Source organism: Homalodisca vitripennis, chromosome 3, assembly GCF_021130785.1.
Source record: "Homalodisca vitripennis isolate AUS2020 chromosome 3, UT_GWSS_2.1, whole genome shotgun sequence".
NCBI classification, from domain to species: Eukaryota; Metazoa; Arthropoda; class Insecta; order Hemiptera; family Cicadellidae; genus Homalodisca; species Homalodisca vitripennis.
Window position 1 is genome coordinate 41,432,152 of NC_060209.1, and position 22,060 is coordinate 41,454,211.

Genomic DNA, 22,060 nt, shown 5'->3' on the forward strand with positions numbered 1-22,060 from the left:
TTATACTATTTAGACCAAGTTCTTACACTAGATAGATTACAGTATAACTATTGTTTAGTACGCAGTTTTTAGAATATTTTACTAATATGAATACAAGATGTTATTAAAGTACCATTTTAATTTTAATTCTTGACCGGACGGTTCAAGAATATGAACCATATATAACACATGAGGACAGGCAGGCAGGGCCGTCGCCAGCCGAGAGCCCAGGGGGGGGGAGGGGCAAGCTGATGTGGAGAATGAGAAAAGTATGATAGTGATCGACAGATTCTTTTTTGATTCTGTAAATTTAAACATAATTTTCAAAGTTTTTTTGTAGACTTGTTGACCACTTGAAAGACCAGTCAAGTCAAAGACAGTACTTTGGTTGCTTTACATTTTGTAACTTTTTAGAATCTCTGGGGGGGGGGGGGCACCGGCCCCACCCTGTCCCCACTTGGCGACGCCCTTGCAGGCAGGTAAAGCTAAACATAGGACCAGCCTTATCGCTGCATTCAAAAGCATTGAGTTCAAGCAAAGAAATAGTTTTTATAAATATTAAGAATATCACTTAAGTAAACAAAAGTTGTTCGTTTCGTTCAATTGCATTAGCGCACTCTTGGATATGTAAAAATCTGTGAAGCACTTTTGTATTGTAGCATTTTGTAGTATAATCTGTAAACTACGTTTGTCTAAAAAAAAGTTTGGGTTGTATGAATAGAGTTTGCGTAGGGTATTTTTTCCTTCGGCTGACTAAAGTGTCTGTTATTCTCGAAATTAATTCTCTTTACCACCGGAGGTTCTGTCATCTTAAGAAAGTTCATTAATGCTCACTGAAATTGTTGAAACTCGTATACTAATCATTTGGATGAAGGGAAACACAAGACGCATTGCACTGTTAAACAGATTCAATTACACTGGTCTACTGATCTCTGCCTACAAGTAAACGCGTAGATGTCTTGCAAGCGGTACAGTCATTTACAAAAAAAAAAAAGAATAACCCCTCCCTCCACAAAGACCACAGAATTTATAAATTTGGGGGGGGATATTAAAGGGGTAGTAATTTCATGACATACAGGCACCTTATTTGCTGCATGATATTCATACAAACGTAGTTAAATTATACAAACCTTAAGAAATGACACTTAGGACACTTACATAGTTCATAGAATTACAACCTTTTCATATTAATTTTTAAATCACGCAAATATAATATTTCCCTCAACAATTAAACTTGTTTCCATGAAAACAACAATTAGATATTAGTACACTAGTGTTATACATTGCAGTGTATCCTCGAGGTATAATATATTGAGGAGAAGATACCTTGTTACTACAAAATAAACAGGCTTTGGCGCTTGCTACTCTTCACACACACACACACACACACACACACTGCACATTGACTACGTAACATACTGTGTCGGTTTGGCTGGGACATTATTCAAAACGATAAGTCAAAACTATATATACGGATATATGATTATTTTGTGTAGTATATAGTAGACGCCATCAGTATATAGATGTAAGAAGTAAAGAGTGCTTGTGTAACTTAATATTACTTAATAGAACTTTGAATCAGTTTGGAAAGTATATAAATAATAATACTAATACATACGCTAAAACAAAATGTTATTGCAATACAACGAAGGTGTGATACATATATCACTATCTCCAAACATTCACTAACTAGGGATTGGTTGTTTTGTGTCAACCTAATTTGATTTGTATTTTTTTGGTTCATTTTTAATAATTAGTGTTTGTATTGTTAGGTTCTAATTTAGGGTTAGTGTGCATGGAGTTGACACAACGCGTTTCTAGTGATTCCTGACTTATGCGTGTCACAACGCTCTGGTACGATTGTGTCTATTTTACCCTAGGTTGTAGTTAGATACTTGGCCAGTTATCCAACCGAGGAAGAGATCAGAATGGAACTCTCGAAACGTACTATTACTGATTTATTTTATCACTGAATATTGGGAAATGTGCAAGAAACTCCTGTTACCTTCACAATCATTCTACTGTCAAAAACAAACTTTAAACAAAGAATGTACAATAGCTTTAGACCCTTCATTGGCGATATTATTAGTTAAGTTAATTGCAAAAATCAATGGAATTGACAAAACTGTACCAAAATACGTTCTCAAGTTGTGTTCACTTCAACCGGATACCTTAGGCATGCAAACCCAAATCTGTAGATTATTTCGTATGAATTCTTTAGCTACATTTAATGTCCCATATAGTAACAGTGATCACCTACTGACTAGCTACCCTACTAACTTTAGTCACCTACTAACTTTAGTCACCTGAATGTCTGGCCGGCTTTCTATAGGCATGTTTAATGTAATGAACTATAACAATTGGTTACCTACACGACTCTTCACATATGACTGTCTAGTCTTTTATCTAATGATCTATAAAAAGTTATCTACTGACTACTGTAACGTCTGTTTTTTAGGCGCGTTACTGTAATGATCTGTAACATTATCTACTGACTCCTCCAAATGTCACGTCTATTTTTTAGTTTACTGTAATGATTTGTAAAACTGGTTACCTACTTACTCTTAATGTCTTAGTCTGTTTTCTTTACGTTTATTGTAATTATTTGTAAAACTGGTTACCTAAAAGCAATTACTTTTTTGGCGGTAAGAAACGAATAATTTTATCGGTTTATGGCGCTTTTCAACGAAACTGTACTTTGAAATTCGTAAGTCAGAAACCTTATGATCCTATTTAGACCAAGTTCTTACACAAGATAGATTCCAGTGTACTGTTGTTTAGTTCGCAGTTCTAGAAAATTTTAATAATATGAATACAAGTTGTTATCAAATTACCATTTCAACTTTTATTCTTGACCGGGCGGTTCAAAAATGTGAACCACGTATGACCCGAGGAGAGGCAGATAAGACTAACTCACATGTTGACTCTTGTCTTATGCCTGTCTAGTCTGTTTTCTTTATACTTGTTTACTGCAATGATCATATGGTTACCTTCTGACTCTTGTTTTATGTTATGAAGACATTCTGAGTTATAGAGGAGTCAAGAAAGTTCAAGATAGGCGATCGCTCAAATCGTATTCTTTTACGAGTAAAGATTACAAGTAAAGAAGTCAGTTGTAATACTCTTTTTGCGAATTATGAACTAATCTTGATATTGAAAGAACTGGATTTTGTGAAAGGAAGTTAAATTCAGTATATTAATCAGTGATGGAGAGTTTCACAAACTTAGATTGTACGGTAGCCTGTTTGCTGGAAGAAGAGGGATTTTAATATATCAAAGTTTTTGTCGATAAAGTAATTTTGTAAAAATTTCTTGGAAATCGTGTATAATATCACGTTGAGTTTCAATTCACCCACTTCGCGGTTGGATGACGAAGATGATAATGTTTAATTGTTAAGAATTTTCTACGTTACCATATCGAATGGTCACGTTTTACTCTATCATATTCTTTTATGTTCAAACTTCCTCAGTTTATAATAATTATTGAATTATCATGGGCCATTAATCTGTAAATTCAAGCTTCATTAACTTCTTGTCTGTTATTTTTAATTTTATGATTTAACAATTTTTACTAGCCATAAACTGATACTTTTGTGAATTAAAGGGAACACTTTGGTAAATAGTTTTTCAACGACTGTTTTTTTTTTTTGAAAACACTATTTCATAACTACTACTGACAAGCGAGATAGGAGTTATCAATACCATGACTCCTTTGTCAGATCTCAGGTAACAGAGTGATGCCTGTAATAGTTTTTCTTAACTGCAATAAAAAAACAATATCTTATACGCTATTAAAGTCTTTGTTATTTAGTCTCTATTCAGTTTTTCTATAGTACGGTTACTATAATGAATTGTATAAACATTATTACCTACTCACTATTGACAATAAAAGGCTAGTCAGTGTGCTTTAAAAAAAGTAAAAAAGTAAAAAAGTCAGTGTGCTTTAGTCGTGATTACTGTAATGCTTTGAATACTGGTGATAACCAGTACTGACTCTAGACTTAAATATTCTACTCTTTTCTCTATAAGCGAGTTTACTGTAATGATTAGTAACATTGATTACCTACGGACATTAGTCCTCTGGCTGTATAGTCTGTATTCTACCAGGGAAGGCCCTGGTATTCTACAGGCGCGTTTACTGTAATGATAGTAAAAATGGTTATGTTCTGACTCTTGTCTCCTAAATGTTTTGTCTGTTTAAAGGTCTTTTTTTCTAATGATTCATAACACTGATTACCTACTAAGACTGGTCTCCTCACTATCACAGTTTGTAACTTACCGAAGTCTACTTGTGTCTCTAATGATTCGACTATCTTGAGGGGCTAACTTGGAGAGGTACTGTGCTAGTTCTATTGGATTTCTGTGCCCAGAAATAGGATTGTCGGTATCTGAGTTTATATTTCGTGCATGACGAAGTTATGGAATGAATATGATAGAAATCGATTACTAATCTACGTTTTGATCTAATGTCTGGTTATCGCAATGGTGGTATATTTTCGTAGCAATTTTTGAGACTTTTGATCACTCGCTTGTAATTTAGTATTCTTAATGGATTTGCAAATGAAGGTGATGAGTGCGAGGGATATCCGCATGCCCAGACACGTCTGTGCAATATTGGTAGACATGAACTGTCAAGAATTGTCATCCACATATGTTGCAGAATCCATATCCATAGACATTTTAGGTAATCAAAATTTGACAAAGCTGTTTTTAACTAATATCTAAGTGTATATAAAAGTTTGTGTTGTGAACCGAAAGTCTTATATTTTAGTTACGTTAAGGGCCGCGTAAATATAAGAACAAAGAAAACGGGGTTTTATAGTATGATTTGTTAGTTGTTTATTTTTTCTAGGAGAAGTAATATGGATTTTAAAAATCACAGTTTTTTATAAATATAATACAAAATGGAAGCTTGCCAATAGCCCATGTACTCATTCATTTTCTCGAGTGATTTGATAACTTTTTTAAGTACCACCGACTTTGAACTGCATCGACTTCCCCACTTATTCATTCTGTTTGATATGATCTTCGCACAATTCCAATGAATGGTATTTCCGACGCCATGGTTGAGTTTTGCCTCGTTGCTCCAATACAAGTTTACATATGTTTAAAAAGCCTGTGTCTGTAAAAAAGTATATACTTATGGCCCTTGTAATCTACTTCTGGTTTAAGGTATTTCCGGTGACATAGGTGATTTAGCGTTGATCAAGGAAATGTCTGCAAAAAACATCTTATTTATAGCAGTATTTTCTAACGGTTTTTATAACAGTGTTTTATTCTGTACCACAATTTAGTAGTTTGGTATGCATTAAATTACTGATCAAGGTCTGCGCATATAATTATTAGCTCATATTTATAGTTAAAAGTACATTCTTACTAATACTTCCAATTTCATCACCAGGATAAACTCTGTGTTCAATAGTGACTACGGAAATGGAGTAAATATGAAGTACCGGTATCTTGTTACTATCAAGTTTACTGTATGCTTTAAACATTGTAAATATAGAGACATTTTTAAAATTTTAGATTCTTTAGAAAATATAGAGAAATATTAGGAAAATGACAGTATAATAATGTCATTTTGTTGTCATATTATACTGTTTACACAGAACAGGTGCTAAATTGTTTCTTTTCTTTTTGAGCTTGATATTTATACCATGAAGTTCCAAGTATTTTGTCTTCAAATTTAATAATTCATTGAATAGAGGAGGTTGGAGGTTAGTTGCCATATTTTTTCACACTTTTATGTCGTAAATCATTTTTTTGAAAACTTTATTTTAAGACCATTTATTTTATATAATATAAATCTTTAATTCAAATATTTAATTTTGCGTTAGAAATTTCAAGATGTATTACCAGAGATGATAATGATCCTTTTGAATAAAGTTTGGAAAATGTAGTGCAGCTGCAAAACGTTTATTTCACAATTTTTCAATTACATTATTACGTTCCTTAATATTACCAATACATTGATTGAATATATGATCAATTGATTCTTCAACATCATTCTTACATTTAGGACTATATAGTATTTTAACAGACACTTTGAATTAGTAACGTCTTACACCAATACATTTCTTATGGAAATTTCCATCAAATTTATAGGCCAGTGGGGGCTGAGTTCTGAGGCCAAGGAAAAAATCCTTCCTTAGTGGGCCTCTAGGATATAAAATAAAAATATGTACCAAATTTCATGTCTCTATCTTTCAGTTTTTGCGGGAGTTGATGAATGAGTCATTTGCGCTAAAGCTACATTATTTAGTTTAGCATTAAAGTTTCATCAAATACACGTTTATTCAAAGAATGAGTATTAAGTTATACAAATTTCTTTTTAAGTCATCAACGATATATAAGTAAGTAAAACCATACATATAAGCCTAAAATGAAGTAAACAAATACTAACATGTTCAACTGTACGTAATTTATAATTTGTTTCGCATATATTTCACTGTGTAGTGCCAAATTTCAAATTTTTCAGGTAATTTCGTACCCCGACGAGGAAATTACGTTTTAAAAGGTTTTAAACTACTATCTACTTAGCAAACTACGTACATTTGTAGCTGCTCACATATTTTCTACAATTAAAGACTAAAATTGTTATAGTGTTAGTAAAATCATTTACACGCAAAGATCTTGAACTGTACATTTCGACGAACAAAGAGCCACAGAGTAAGATTTATGCTACAATGTTTTTGTACTTCAGATCGGATGGCGCCAAGAACCTACGTCTAGTACTCCGGCAGAGGGTTCTTACTTAGAAGCAAACCCATTTCAGCTGCAAATCCCATCCTACAAACATCTTTAATACAAATTCCTTCCTTGGAGTTTTTAAGTAACCCATCTTCTCACCCACATTAAAACTTTACATACAATTTATAAATTCATCCATAGAATTGTCATATTTACGTCATTTTCCATTCATTGCGCTAATTCTACCATTTTCCAATACATTGTTCTATTTATGCCATTTTCCGTATATTGTCCTATTTCTGTTATTTACCATAAATTGTGATATACCTGCCATTTTCTATACATTGTCCTATTCCTACCATACTCCGTATATTGTCCTAATTCTGCCTAAGCATGCATAGTCCTAATTCATAAATTATATATATATATATATATATATATATATATATATATATATATATATATATTGTTCTAATTCATCAGTTTGCTATATATTGTCCTCATTTCGCTATTCCATACATATTACTATTTATACAATTTTCCATACATTGTCCTAATTCTGCCATTTTCAATACATTGTCCTAATTCTGTCATTTTCAATACATTGCCCTAATTCATAAATTTTACATACATTGTCTAATTCGTCCATTTGCATAACATAGTAATTGTGCTACTTTTCATACATTGCCTTATTTATGCACATTTACATCAATTTCCTATTAATACCATTTGCCATACATTGTCCAAATATTGCCAGTTCTATACATTGTCCTAAATCATCTCTGTTCTATACATTGTCATAATTCTAATTTTTTTAATACATTGTCCTAATTCATCCATTTTCAATACATTGCTCTAATTCATCTATTTTCTCTACATTGTCCTAAATCATCTCTGTTCCTACATTGTCATAATTCTATTTCAATACATTTTCCTAATTCATCCATTTTCAATACATTATTCTAATTCATCTATTTTCTCTATATTGTCCTAATTTATCCATTTTTCCAATACATTGTCCTGTACCTGCCAATGTTCTTTATACATTGTCCTATTCCTGCAATATTCCGTATATTGTCCTAATTCTGCATTTTACTATACATCGTCCTATCTATGCCAGTCTCAATACATTGTTCTAAATCATCCATTTTCTATACATTGTACTAATTCAGTATTTTTCCATACATTGTTCTAATTTATATATCTTCTATGCACTGTCCTAATTCATCTATTTCCCAAACATCGTCCTAATTCATACATTTCTTATAGATGTACCCATTCTGTTATTTTCCATGTATTCCTATTTATGCCATTTACATACATTGTCCTAATTTATCCATTTTTCAATAAATTGTCCTGTACCTGCCATTTTCTATACATTGTCCTATTCCTGCAATATTCCGTATATTGTCCTAATCCTGCCTTTTCCTATACATCGTCCTATCTATGCCATTCTCAATAAATTGTTCTAAATCATCCATTTTCTATACACTGTACGAATTCATCATTTTCCATACATTGTTCTAATTCACCTATTTTCTATGCATTGTCCAAATTCATCCATTTCTCAAACATCGCCCAAATTCATCCATTTCTCAAACATCGCCCTAATTCATCCATTTCTCATAGATGTCCTCATTCTCTTATTTTCCATATATATTCCTATCTATGCCATTCTCCATACACTGTCCTAAATCATCCATTGTCTATGCATTGTCCTAATACATCCATTTTCTCCTATTTTATCCGTTTTCAAAACATTTTCCTAATTCATCCATTTTTATACATATATGTACATCATCCTATGTATGCAATTTTACATAAATGTTTCTATTTATACTATTTTAGATCAATATTCTCGCTATTTCATACATATTCTTAATACTGCAATTTTCCATTTATTGCCCTAGTTCTGCCCATTTATATAAATTTACCTATTCATGCATATATACATAAATATAAATACATTTCCCTATTTATACCAATTTCCATACATTGTCCAGTGCCTGCCATTTTACATACATTGTCCTATTCACGCCATTTTTATACATTGCCTCATATATACCATATTCTATACACTGGCCTAATTCTGCAATTTTCTATAGATTGTCCTGATTCATTCATTTTCCATACATTGGCCTCATTCTACCATTTTCTATACATTGTCCTTATCGGCCATTTACATGCATTGTACTAATTATCATATTTTTCATACATGATCTATTAATGCAATTTGAATCAATTCTCCTATTTATGCCATTTTCAATACATTGAAATATCTCCACCATTTTCCATAAATTGTCTAAACTCAGCTATTTTTTCGCCCTAATCCTATATCCTGCAATTACCTATATATTTTTCTAATTCAGCCATTTTCCTTACATGTTACTAATTTGATCATTTCATACATTGTCCTAGTTCTGCAATTTTACATCTATTTTAGTAATTCTGCTGTCTTCCATTAATTGTCTTAATTTATCTATTTAAATCAATTTACCTTTTTATGTCTATTTGCCTCAGTTTTCCTGTTTATGCCAATTTCCATACATGGCCTTCATTCAGCAATTTTTAATACGTTTTGCTATTAATTACCATACATTGTCCTAATTCTGTTATTTTCCATACATTGTCCTTATTTCTGCCATTTTTCATACATTGTCCTATTTCTATAATTTTTCATAATTCTACCATTTTCTTTCAATGTTCCCAATTATTCCATTTCCCATTTATAGCCCTAATTCTCCCATGTTCCATATACTGTATTAATTTCCATTGATTGTTCTAAATCTGAATTTTTACATAAACTTTCCTGTGTATGCCATTTTACGGACATTGTCCTATATATGCCATTTTACATCAACTTTGCTATTTATTCCATTTTGCGTTCGTTATCCTAATTATGCTAGTTTCCATACATTGTCCTAATCTAGCAATATTCCATACATTGTGCCAATTCTTCAATTTTCTATGCGTTGGTCTATTTACACCACTTCCTATACATTGTTCTAATACTGTTATTTTCCATACATTGTCCTAAATCAACCATTTCCCACACATTGTACTATTTGTGCAATTTTCCAAATATTTTCCTATTCCTGAAATTTTTCATTTTTTGTCCTAATTCAAAATAATGGGTGATTCAAAAAGAGCGCCGGTTTTGATATATCAAATTAAGAGATTTATTTTAATGAAAATCTGAAATCAAATACATAAATTGTTCATCTAACCTTCCGATTTCATGTATGAAAAATAATGTCATGCATGTGTCCTTCTCTGTTACGCTGGCATGCAACAACTCTGTCCATGAAATTAGCCATGACTGCACGACAAGTTTCCACTTCAATTTGGCCGACAACCCGTCGAATTTCCTCCTTCAACTCATTTATGGTTCCGGGTTTATTGGCATAAACTAATGACTTTAGATAACCCCAAAGATTAAAGTCACAAGGTGTTAAGTCACACGACCTTGGTGGCCATTGATGGTCGGAATTACGAGAAATGACGCGATCCTGAAAGCGGTCACGGAACAACACAATTGTTTCCCGGCATCGTGGTAGGTGGCATCATCCTGCTGAAACCACAACTGGTCAATATCTATTTTATCCAAATGAGACCACAAAAACTCCCTAATCAGCGTACGGTATCGGTCTCCATTCACTGTCACAGCTTGCCCTTCCTGATCTTCAAAAAAATAAGGGCCGATGACGCAGCCCGACCAAAAGCCGCACCAAACTGTCACTCGTTGTGGATACATTTCCCTTTCGTTAATCATGCGAGGGTTTTCTGAACCCCAGATACGGCAGTTCTGTTTATTAACAAATCCATTCAATTGGAAGTGCGCTTCATCACTGAAGATGATATTCATTGCGAAGTTTTCTTCCTCCTGCGAATTTCTCAATACCCAATCAACAAACTGTCGTATCTTCTGGTGATCTGCCACTTTCAATTGTTGCATCAGCTTAATTTTATAGGGGTGATATTTGATATCGTACCGAAGAATTCTCCGTACAGAAGAACATCTTAAACCCAATTGTTGAGAACGGCGACGTATTGATTTCGCTGGGCTAACAGCCACACTGTCACGAACCACCTCAATGTTGAACAGAACAATGTTCGGGCACAACGACGACGTCCAGAACTTTTGAGGTCGACTGTTGAACCCGTTTCTTGAAACTTTTTCATGAGTCTGCGAACTGTTGATTCATTCGGTGCTTCATTACGTCCTAGAGTACCGCGAAGTCGCCTAACAGTAGCCGCATAATTCTCTCCACTCTGATAAAACGTTTTCACTAGTAACACTCGTTGCTCACAAGTAAACTGCTCCATGGTTAGACACAGAATGCACTAATTAGAGAAATATCAGCTGCGTCAACAATCGGAATATAGTCAGAAATAGAATCAAGGTCAAACATTGTTGCCAACCGATAAAATAAAATTTACCGGTCTTTTCAAAACCGGCGCTCTTTTTGAATCACCCGTTACTTACATACACTGTCTTAATCTTGCCATTTCCTATACATTGTCGTAATTCAGCCAAATTCATTTTGTCGTTTTAATTGCATCATTTTTCATACATTGTCTTAATTGTGCAATTTTATATGCTTTGTCCTAATTCTGCTATTTTCCATTCATTATCCTAATCCAACCTACTTACATGAATTTTCCTAGTTATGCCATTTTCTATACATTGTAATAATTCAGCCATTTTCCATACATTTTCCTAATTCAGACATTTTGTGTACATTGCTTTAATTCTGCCTGTTTGTTTTATAGCCTCTATCTTAATATTATATCCTTCCACATATCCTGTTATATTTGACTTGTTTTCTCTTTTTATAATATATTTTGAATAGTTTCTACCACAAATTAAAATCTTTTCCTTTTACATCTTGTTACATTTTCTAATACTCGCTTTAATGATCACTTATTAGTTCACTGTTCTGTATTTCTAAACTTTATTTTGCTTTTCTTTACTTTAATGTAGTATTTCTTTAATAATTATAATAATTTTAAAATTGTTTACATTCTATGACACATTTTTGAATTATCCTTTACGATATTTACACTTATTCTAACATTAGAAAAGTACTTCTTCCACCATTTCACAATTCTTATCATATTTATATTGTTACAAAGGAATGTCTCTCTCACACGTTGATAATTAAACTACATCTATAAACATGTCTTGTTCTTCACAGTGTTTTGCCAGCCCATATTTTCCTTCGCTCCCATTTTTTATTTCATTCAGCATCTTTTCTTAAACCTATTTCCACATTATCAAACACCATTTCAGCATCACATCAATGTTTTATAAGGTGTTTCCCAGATCATTTCACCCTCCCTTACTCTTCTAAATCACTATCTTCCAACACATTGCCATTCCCCAACTACATCATTGGACAATGTTATACAGGTAATTGTATAACAGTTATTTTACTATTAGGTATTTTTATACTTATTTATATTAACTATACAGAGTGTCCCATGAGTAACCCGACAAACTTTTCAGGTGTTGTTCTCTCATCAAAATAATGAAAAAGTTTATATAAACATATGTCCAGAAACCATTTGTTAGCAAAATATGGCTAGCGAAAGATTTCACACCCGATTTTCAAGGAAAGGATGGAAATAAAGCAACACTGATGTTTTTATGGTGTAAAGATAGTTTTTTAAATTTATTGGTTTTATGTAAAATAAACTGAACTATTTAATAAAATTCAACCCAGACCGATAAGACCACCCATTTCAGAGATATCGAAAACAATATTTCGAAAAAAAAAAATGCTTTGCTTAGATTTCAAGTACATTAACTAATGTGTGTTGATGGGTAAGAAACACAACAACTTTAACCAAAAACTTTTAGAGCATTTAATTCCGAAGAGAATAATGTAAAATAGGCTAATAATAAACAAACACAAAGTTTAAAAATTAATGCTCAATTTAACTAACACATACGAAAACTAAGACAGAAATGCAATATCTGTTTCTTAAATGAACGTTCTTCATCAAAACATTTTAATTGCTGATCTTTGCTATTTCCCCCCCCCCCCAATTTCCATGCCTTATAAATGGTGAAAAAATTAGTTCTAAGGTGGTGCAGGTACAACCATGGAATTTGGCTGAGCGTCATTGAAGCCCATTAGTAGATTGACACAATTTCTCTTTTGTCTGCTGAAGGGCATGTAAACATTTCTTTTCTGTATGTTATTTGTCTGTCTATCTGTCCGTAGGACATTTCGAGAATGAATTGGAGCTGCAGACTTAAAAATTTGCATGCAACCTCAGTATAAGCCTTGTGTATCAAATTCTTTACAGAGTGTTCCAGACATAAAAAAATATTGATTATGACACTGGTATTGGAAGAAACTAATAATTTAATATGGGTACAATTTGGAACTCGATGGCCATTACTGTATTATAAAGTACATGTTTTATAAAATTTTGAAAAACCAATTGGCACTGACAGATTTGAAAAACATGAAATATTAGTTGGTCATATCTTGTATAAATTTTATTATTATAATTTTAAATTTGCAAAATAAAGTTTACAAACATGAAATAAGTTAGGTATGATAATTCCGTTAATGCATTAATCCTGTGCACATGTATGTTTTTCCTCACTAAGTCTTCACTACACCAAAGCTAATAATGTTATGTAAAAAGATTTGTCTTTCAATGCCAAAATATGTTGCTGTTCTGAAATGGTCATTTTATCTATTGTGGATAGAAATTGATCATCTATCCATTAGATACAACCGAAATTATAAATTCATTACACAACAGTATTACTCTTGTTGTGTCGAATAAACACTGTCAATGATAAGAAATAATACATTTAATTTGATTCATCAAAATAAATTAAGAGGGTATTTGAAGATTCAAAAAGTATTAGAGAAAGAGATGTAGTATGGTAGTACAATTGATATCTGCACATCACCCACACAGAACTGGCTTTCACTGCACAACACTGGATATCACCACATGGCATATCTGCGACACAATGTTGTGTGGGTGTAAACTCCCACATGTTTGATGAATTAAGTGATCACTCATAATTGTAACAGACTATCCTTCTCAGTTATTTAGTGGTGGAACAGACTGATACAGAGAAATTATTAAAGATAACTCCGCACTAAATTAGTTAAAATTAATTAGAACTACGATTAATATTTATTAGATTAGAGGGTGTTAAAAAGTGTATACATTTGATTCTCAAATTTTACATGAAAACACATACTTTGTTAACCCATTAGTGCATAGAGTTTCCTAAAAATAAGACGCTTGATAAATAATTTTTTTAAGGGATATTTTAGTCTAAAAAGCAATTGGAGTTGGCCCCACTGCTTCTCTAGATACCACAGCTGAGGCAGAGAGCCATTATTAGTTTGAGTTCAACTCATAAACTCAATTTGCTACATGTGTGAATGTCTCGCAACTTTTTTGTTTGTAACACCCACCCAATCCAAGGGTAAGTTTATTCTTATTTATATTTTTTTAGATTAGTTTTGTAACTTTTAACTATATTCCTACATGACTAGTCATACAATGAAATGAATGGTGCATCATAACTGTTAATACTGCAGTATTCTTACTTTCTTTGGCGATTCACAATTTCAGCAGCGTCACCCATTTTTGGGAGACACTATGCAACTGGGCAATAGTCGTAGGAACCATTTCAGACCTTTATACCACATAGTAACTTTTTTATTTTACAGCTGTTAGTACATTTTTTTAGTGTACTTATTTAATGTTTTGTTCTTATAATGTTTGTAAAATTAAATTAACCATTCCCTATGAATATTAAGTTTATAAGTAAATATGGCTAAGTTCTACATACATGTACGTAAATACATTACGTGTAGGGGACCTAATTTACATTTGTTTTCAGCCTAACTGGGGAGAATATTTTGGCGGAGTTAGATGATGATGGATGATGGATGGAGTCGAAAGACTAAATCTACGGTGTTCCCCCGAACGAAAGTTTGGAGAAACGATCCATGTGGACAGTGATAATCGGCTGACGATACATGTAGGAAATATTACATCTTGGGCGCAATTTACTGCTGAGTGAATGTGAAGTTCCAAACTGCTTGTTCACCTGATGAGTTCTATCTTAACAGTAAATAGTTCTTTGCATGGTAATGTTCAAAGGAATGATTATATTACTGCAGGGATTGAGACTGAATGTGAGGCCAACCAGACTTCAAGGATCCTCAACCAAGTAAATTAGCATAATTATTTAGTTACATCTAGTGAGTTAGTATAGCATATAAGTAAAGGGGGGCAGACATTATATTTTATTTATTTATAAATGGATTAATCTTAATTCGCTGCCTGGATGAGGCGACAAAAAAGAGAGAAAAGAAAGAAAGGGGGAAGGAATCGACAAATGAAAAAGAAATAAAAACAACACAATAGAGAATAAAGAAAGGAATTCTGGGCTGAGTCGGGGAACAGTCGCGGAATGAGAAGACAGGGAAGATGAAAAAAAGAAAAGGAACTTGGGAAAAAGAACATAAGAAGGATCGAGAGGATGGAAAGAAACAATGATAGAGGGGCATGAATTGGGAAACTGAGAAGAATTAAAAAAGCGGAAGAACATTGAAAGAAGACATTTTAGAATTGAAGAGAAGACGTAAACAGACGAAGGAAAAGATAGGGGAAGAAGGAGATTAGGGGCGATAGACGAGTGAAAGAAAGAGCGGGAAGCAAACAAAAAAGCGAAAGATAAATAGGAAAAAGGAGAGGAATAAGAAGATGGTGATACAAAGACAATTTGATGGAAAAGAGGAACAGGAAAGATAGGAGAATTTTGGAATGAGAATTAAATTGGAGCCAATGGAAAAGGACGGAAGAGAAAAAAGGGGAAAAGACGGAGGAGATTAGGAGGACGATGGAAAGAAACAAGTAACGGGACTTAGGAGGCGAGAAGGAAAGAGTAAAAAAGGCGAAAGAGAATGGTGGGGACAGAGAACGAAGCGAACCGAAGAAGACGATTGCAGGAATTGACATAGAAGAAGGGAATAGAAGAGAAAGAAGCGAATTGATCTGCATATCTGAAGAGACGTAGAACACAGATACAAACACAGAACCAGGGACAAGCATTAGATAAAGCATATATGACACCACGCTCCACCCGGGCAACGGGCGAGCACTCAGACACTACCGCCACGACACGCGTCCCCTTTACCCCGTTGTGACTCATTTATACTGCCCCAATCCCACACTCCACATCCAGACCCACAACGCTCACCGACACATAGGGTGTTCCTCCCTTCCGTCTGCACATTGTGACCCCGTTCTAAGTCCATATACTCACCTGCTCCCACCACACCTCTACCACCATCGTCCCTTCCTCTTTCCCTCCTTCCCTATTTTCTTCCCTCAAATTTATACAATTCATTTCAGCCATACCCCACCTGTGTCTTCCACTCCCACACACCTCTATCCTCTCACTCCCATTCCCTCCTTTCCTACCATAGTTTTCATCACACAGTTCTCGTTTCCTCTCCCCCCTCCACCCACCACCAACCCCTCCTCTTCCTCTTCTCACCCTCCAATCCCTTCTTCTTCACCATTTTTCATTCCCGCACCCCCTCCCCAACCTCTTAGTTCAACCTCCCTCATCAATTCCAAATTCCATTTTTTTTTCCAAGAAAACTACACCCACCAAATAAATTTCCTCCCTCCCCCCAACGCTTTTCTCTCCCTCATCTTTCCCTCAACTCCTTCACCTTTTTTCCCTATGCTCTCCTCTTTCTTTTCATATCCCTTTCTCGCCCACTCTTTCACCATTCCATCCTTTTCCCCTCCTCTCTCTTCCCACCCCTACCCCTCCTCCCTTCTTCCCCACCATTCTCCCTCCAAAAAACGCCCCCATAAAAAAACTAAGTATGAATTTTGCTTTTAACTCCTATAGTGAGGGAAGTGACATTGAACCGACTAGAAAGATAAACTAAATACGGACAAAATGATAGGGAGAAAGAAACATTTATCAAAAAACAATTAGTGCAAAAGTTAAAGGAGGAAAAAAAATAAATCAGGTGGGAAAACTTCTAAAACCTAATTTTGGAATGGAAACTATTTGTGAGCATTTGCCTTGCTCTGATGAGGCTTTGGAGAGCCAAAACGCCATTTGAATTTTTTCATTATTTTTTAATAACGAACTGTTATAATTGATCTGTGAGCAAAGTAATTTGTATGTCTTCACAAAAAAATGTAAATTTGAATTTGACCTCGTGATGAACTGTTTGGTGTTCCTTTGGTGGACTGCTTATGTCGGGGTACGCAAAATACCCCAATAAAAGATGTAACTGGATCAAGGGACAATTTGATGGTTGATACCAGTTGTGCCCACTTTGTTGTCTGAAAGTATGCGTTGCAACCGACTGTTGTACAAATCTTACGCATTCCTCCATTGAATGACTACTGTAAAGATTGATTCTGATAGGCTCTACAAGCTAGACGACGCATACATAGAAATCTTGAACACCGCTTTTGCCCAACACGGGGGGTGGATGAAAAGCTTTCAGTTGACGAGAGTATGATTCTTATTATGGTAAGCACTACTCTAAAACATTCATCAGAGGTAAGCAAATACGTTTTGGCTTCAGAAAATTGGGCATATATGCTTTCCAGTGGCTACCTTGTCAGGTTTTTCAATTTATACAGGTGTTGACAAAACTCGTGGGAGTAAGTTTGGACTTGGGGGGGTGATGTGGTTATTGAACTATTAGAAAAAATAGCAGGGTTCCTACAAACAGTGGACACAAGATTTATATAGACAACTTTTTACCCTCTGTTCCACTCGTAAAATATTTGGCTGAGATTGGATTTGTGTAACTGGAACATTGAGAGGCTGACAGAAGTGAGTATTGTCGTTGAAAAGTCCTCAAGATCTTATAAAAAAAGAACCTAGAGGGTCCTATGTACTTCCGAATACGAGGTGTACGATGTTGGTAAGATGGCCATGATAATAATATCGTTTACAGTGGCCACAAACCATGAAAATCTAAATGTGGGAACCAAACAAGATGGTCAAGAGAGAAAACAAAGCAAAGGTTACAAGTGCAACAGGCCTACGGTTTTTGCGCCATTATAAACAAAAGGAATGGGGGGCGAGTTGATCTACTTGATCAAAACATTGCAACCATATAGGACTCGAATGCGCCAAGGAAGTGGTTGGTGGCCTTATATTTATACCTTTTACGATGCATCACAGTCTCCACATGCATGGTTACTGACAGGGAAACTTCTTCCCTCTCAAGACTTTCATTCCCCAAACTGTTAAAATTCCGGAGTAAATTTGGCTTTATTTATATTGAAAAAAGTATGGAACACCATCTAAACAAGGGATGATTTCCTCCTAAAACCACTATCCAGGACAGTGATACGTGACAACACTGACCCACTGCCATTGGAGAATGAAATACAGAGAAGATGTGCTTACTGTACTGGAAAGGCAAAAGTTTCATTTGTTCCAAAGTTGCCAAAGTGGGACTGCATCACCTAGCGGAGTGTTTCATGGACACCATACAGAAAGTAACATGGTGCGTAGTTCACAAAAACCTGTTTTGTGTAAATATTGATTTGTTAACTATATTTTGTGCTTAGTTCCCATTTTATTTACCTCTCATGTTTTAGAGTTTAATCATTCAATTTGTAATTTCGTCGAAAGACGTTTTAAATACTGTGAATTAAATTTATTTTCATTTTAGATGGTGTTTTATATCTGACATCCAATTCACTTACGGCATAAAATTCTTTTTTATATTGTACACATATAATGGAGAAAGATGCAGTCATAGCGTAACTTAAATTTCTGCTAAAATTTCAACTCCAATGTAGTCACAGTGCATGGATTGTCCTATTTCATAAGACGGCTCATGTTATTTCAAAAGTAAACTATATAAGTTTTTTTAATATATTTTTCCCAGGTTTTTTAAAGTGCCAAATTATGCATTTAAATTAGTTTCAAGAAAAAAATTTACAAAAAAAAAAACTTTATGCACTAATGGGTTAAACGTTATTAAGTTTCCATCCTTCACATTTTTATGAAAAAAAATAAGATGATTCACATATACCCAATCTATTACATTTGGAAATCTTTGTAACCACATTTCTGTGATTGGTATCAAATTAAACAAAGATACAAATTACATATTCTTAAACTTGTGGATAGTTTAGCATGTTTTGAAAAATTAAAAAAAATGCGAAACAGAAAAATCCAAATGGAGTATGTATTCTGAAATAACTTAAATTTTGCAGCAAGATTAGATTAGAACTGTAAAACTTTGTGCACTCAACACTGTGGATATTGATTATGTATTTTTTCTTGCAACAGTGTAATGTAAAAGTATATGACAGGCAATAGAGAAATAATATTTCAAAAAGCGGTTTGTAATAAAGTGACTCTCTTAATGCTCACGTGTCAGTTTGTTTATTGAGTGATTCATGATGCTAGCGTGGTTTATTTGTGTAGTACACTGCAGTTTATTAGACCAGTAAGCATACAAACAGTTGTGTTTTTGTAGTAAGCCTAAAGATGGTTATATCACTGCAAAAGAAAATATTGTATAGTTATGATTATATTAAATATGGATTCATTTCCATTAAAAAACGGCTATTATGTGTTCTTTTTAAAACTGTTACGAGTATTAGTATGCCACGCGACCTACACAGGCACGCACAAGTGCACACGTACACACACACGCGCGCGCGCACACACACACACACACACACACACACACACACACACACACACACCAATCAATTTGACACCATTATTATTTTTAGTAAGATTAAAAATCACTTAAACCTCCCATAATTGTTACTTAACTGTTGTAATAACTTCATTCGAATAGAAGAGTAGGAAACATCAAATTCTACAAAACAAATAAGTAGCTATGATAGGAAGGGTTGATTCAATATGTATATATACGAAGCACATGCACATAATATCATAATTTTGCTTGTTGATACATGCTAGATAATTAATAAAAGGCCAATCTCTTTACTTGGCTAACAATAGAAATGTATAAGTATTAAGTTGATAATTTATGATGTCACAACAACACGCACAGTAAACACCAAGTTTCAACTAACTGTTGTGTAACTAAGTAAGTTTGGGTTGTTGCAACTTCACAACTTCCTATTGTGACCATCTGTGGCTTGTGCGAGATGTGCTGGAATGAGTTGTGAACTAACATAGAGCAAGGTCTGGTGCAGCGATGGCGGAGAGACTAAACTTGAACTCTGTCGAAACCCATTTAACTATAATATTCAATACTAATTTTAATGGTACAATACTATCTGTAAAATATGATAATAATTAATGTCAAGAGATAATTACACAACACTGCAATATCAATTATACCTGATTATTGTCAACTGCAGTTGAAGTTTCAAAACTTAATTCTCAGTTTATGAAACTGATTAGCAGTATAATACTTCTTAAACCATCGTTATAACTGACATCTTGTTTAATTGTACCGAATTTGCTTAAAATATAAGCAGTGTACGATAAAAAATATTTTAAAGCTGATTTAAATGACAGGTTTATAGAGCATTACTTCTTGTTTCATCCGATAACTTTAAATTGATGTACCAAGTTTTCTCAAATGCCCTTGTATATATTGGTGCCTAGATTTAAAACTTTACATATTTTGTTGGAACTCAGGTGTATTTTTATATTCTTGCTTTACATAATACACCAGTTTTACTGAGCAAGCATACATACAGCGTCATAGATGTTGAAAAATATCTTAAGCTTGTATAACCACGTCTAACATTTATTTTTTCACTAAAGATTAGGTTTATACAACACACATTTCAATTTCTGTCATAATGTTCGAGCTGACTTCAAGTAATGTTAAGTAAATGTAATAATATAAATCCTACTTCGGTAATAAAATGTGTGCCAAGTCATAACATCATTTTCGTGATGACAACACAAGAACATCTGTTTTGTTCTTTCAAGTTGGACTAAACCTTTTTACAAATTTAATTATTCGAATTTTATTTCAGAGGCCTATTTTGATCCCATAACAATTTACCAAACAATTGAATAGTCACACTTAAGTTATTACATATGTAACTATAACTAAGTTTCAGCCTAAATCATTCTCTTTGCAGCCCTGTAATTCTTACAGAATTTTGAAAAAGACTTACATAATCCTTGATACATAAGATTACTACTCAAATCATAGTCTCTAACGCCATCATTGTTGTTATCAATGGGATTTATTATAATTTACGTTTAAAATACCTTTTTATATTTTAAGATAGTGGGCCATTTTTGAATATTTAATACGCCTACCTGTTAATTAATTAATTAAATGATGCTATACACTGAGACACAGCTTCTCTGATTTCCATCTTATCTGCACCCCTTTCATATTGTTCTTAACATTTTAAACCTAATGCCTTTTACAATATTATTTTTAGTTGTAGAATTATGGGTGATGTCTCATTTGAAAGATATCATTAATATGCATTCAAATCTTTTTAGTTTTTCCATACTTTTATAGGTTATTCAGAAAATTTCATCGCTTAGATATACAAAAAGTATACTCTTTACAAGAAACCTAAAATCGTATCTTTTAAATGAGACATCTCCCATAATGCTACTGTCCAAATAAGGACCTACAAGTGAATGAGGTTGAACATTGCTTCTTATTGCGAAAACCGTTTCACAACAGCAGGATTCTAAGTGTTGTATTATAAAAATAATATACAAATAATATTCAATCATATAAAATGTTTAATTCAGTGTTCAACGTCTATCATTAGTCTGTTACTAATTAAAAAAATTACTAACCCCATACCAACAGTACCCGTTATAATATAATATTTTGTACTGAACTGGAGAAAAACAGCTGTTTTTTTATACTTAATTTGGTTCATAACGTAATTATTATATTTAACACCACACTACAGGATTTGTATTGTGTTTCCTTATAACAGAGATATAGTAGTTAGCTGGCGCAAAATTCAACTTTTTTCAGTGCGCTAACCTCAAACTTTGCTACTGTTTCAGTAGAATAACACAGCTGTTTTTAATGTGTAAAGTTGACAGTATTTCTATGTTGAATAAAATGTGTGGATTTTTATTTTGTTACACTCATCACATTGAACAACGTAATTAAGTAAGGAAATCGTATTTCCGGCTTCGGCTTCTTTTCGGTAAAACACGATTGCGCATCGAAAACAACCACTTTTGCTCCTAGTGATGAAGAATACTATTACAGTTTACTGTATCTTTCCGTGCGTGGGAGATTCTTGTTTTCCTTTTCATTAGAATCAAGCTCAGTGATTCTATATATAAATCTCGTTGCCTGAAATGAGGTACAGCCAAGTTGACCCCAATTAACAGGTTTATAGTTAAAGATTT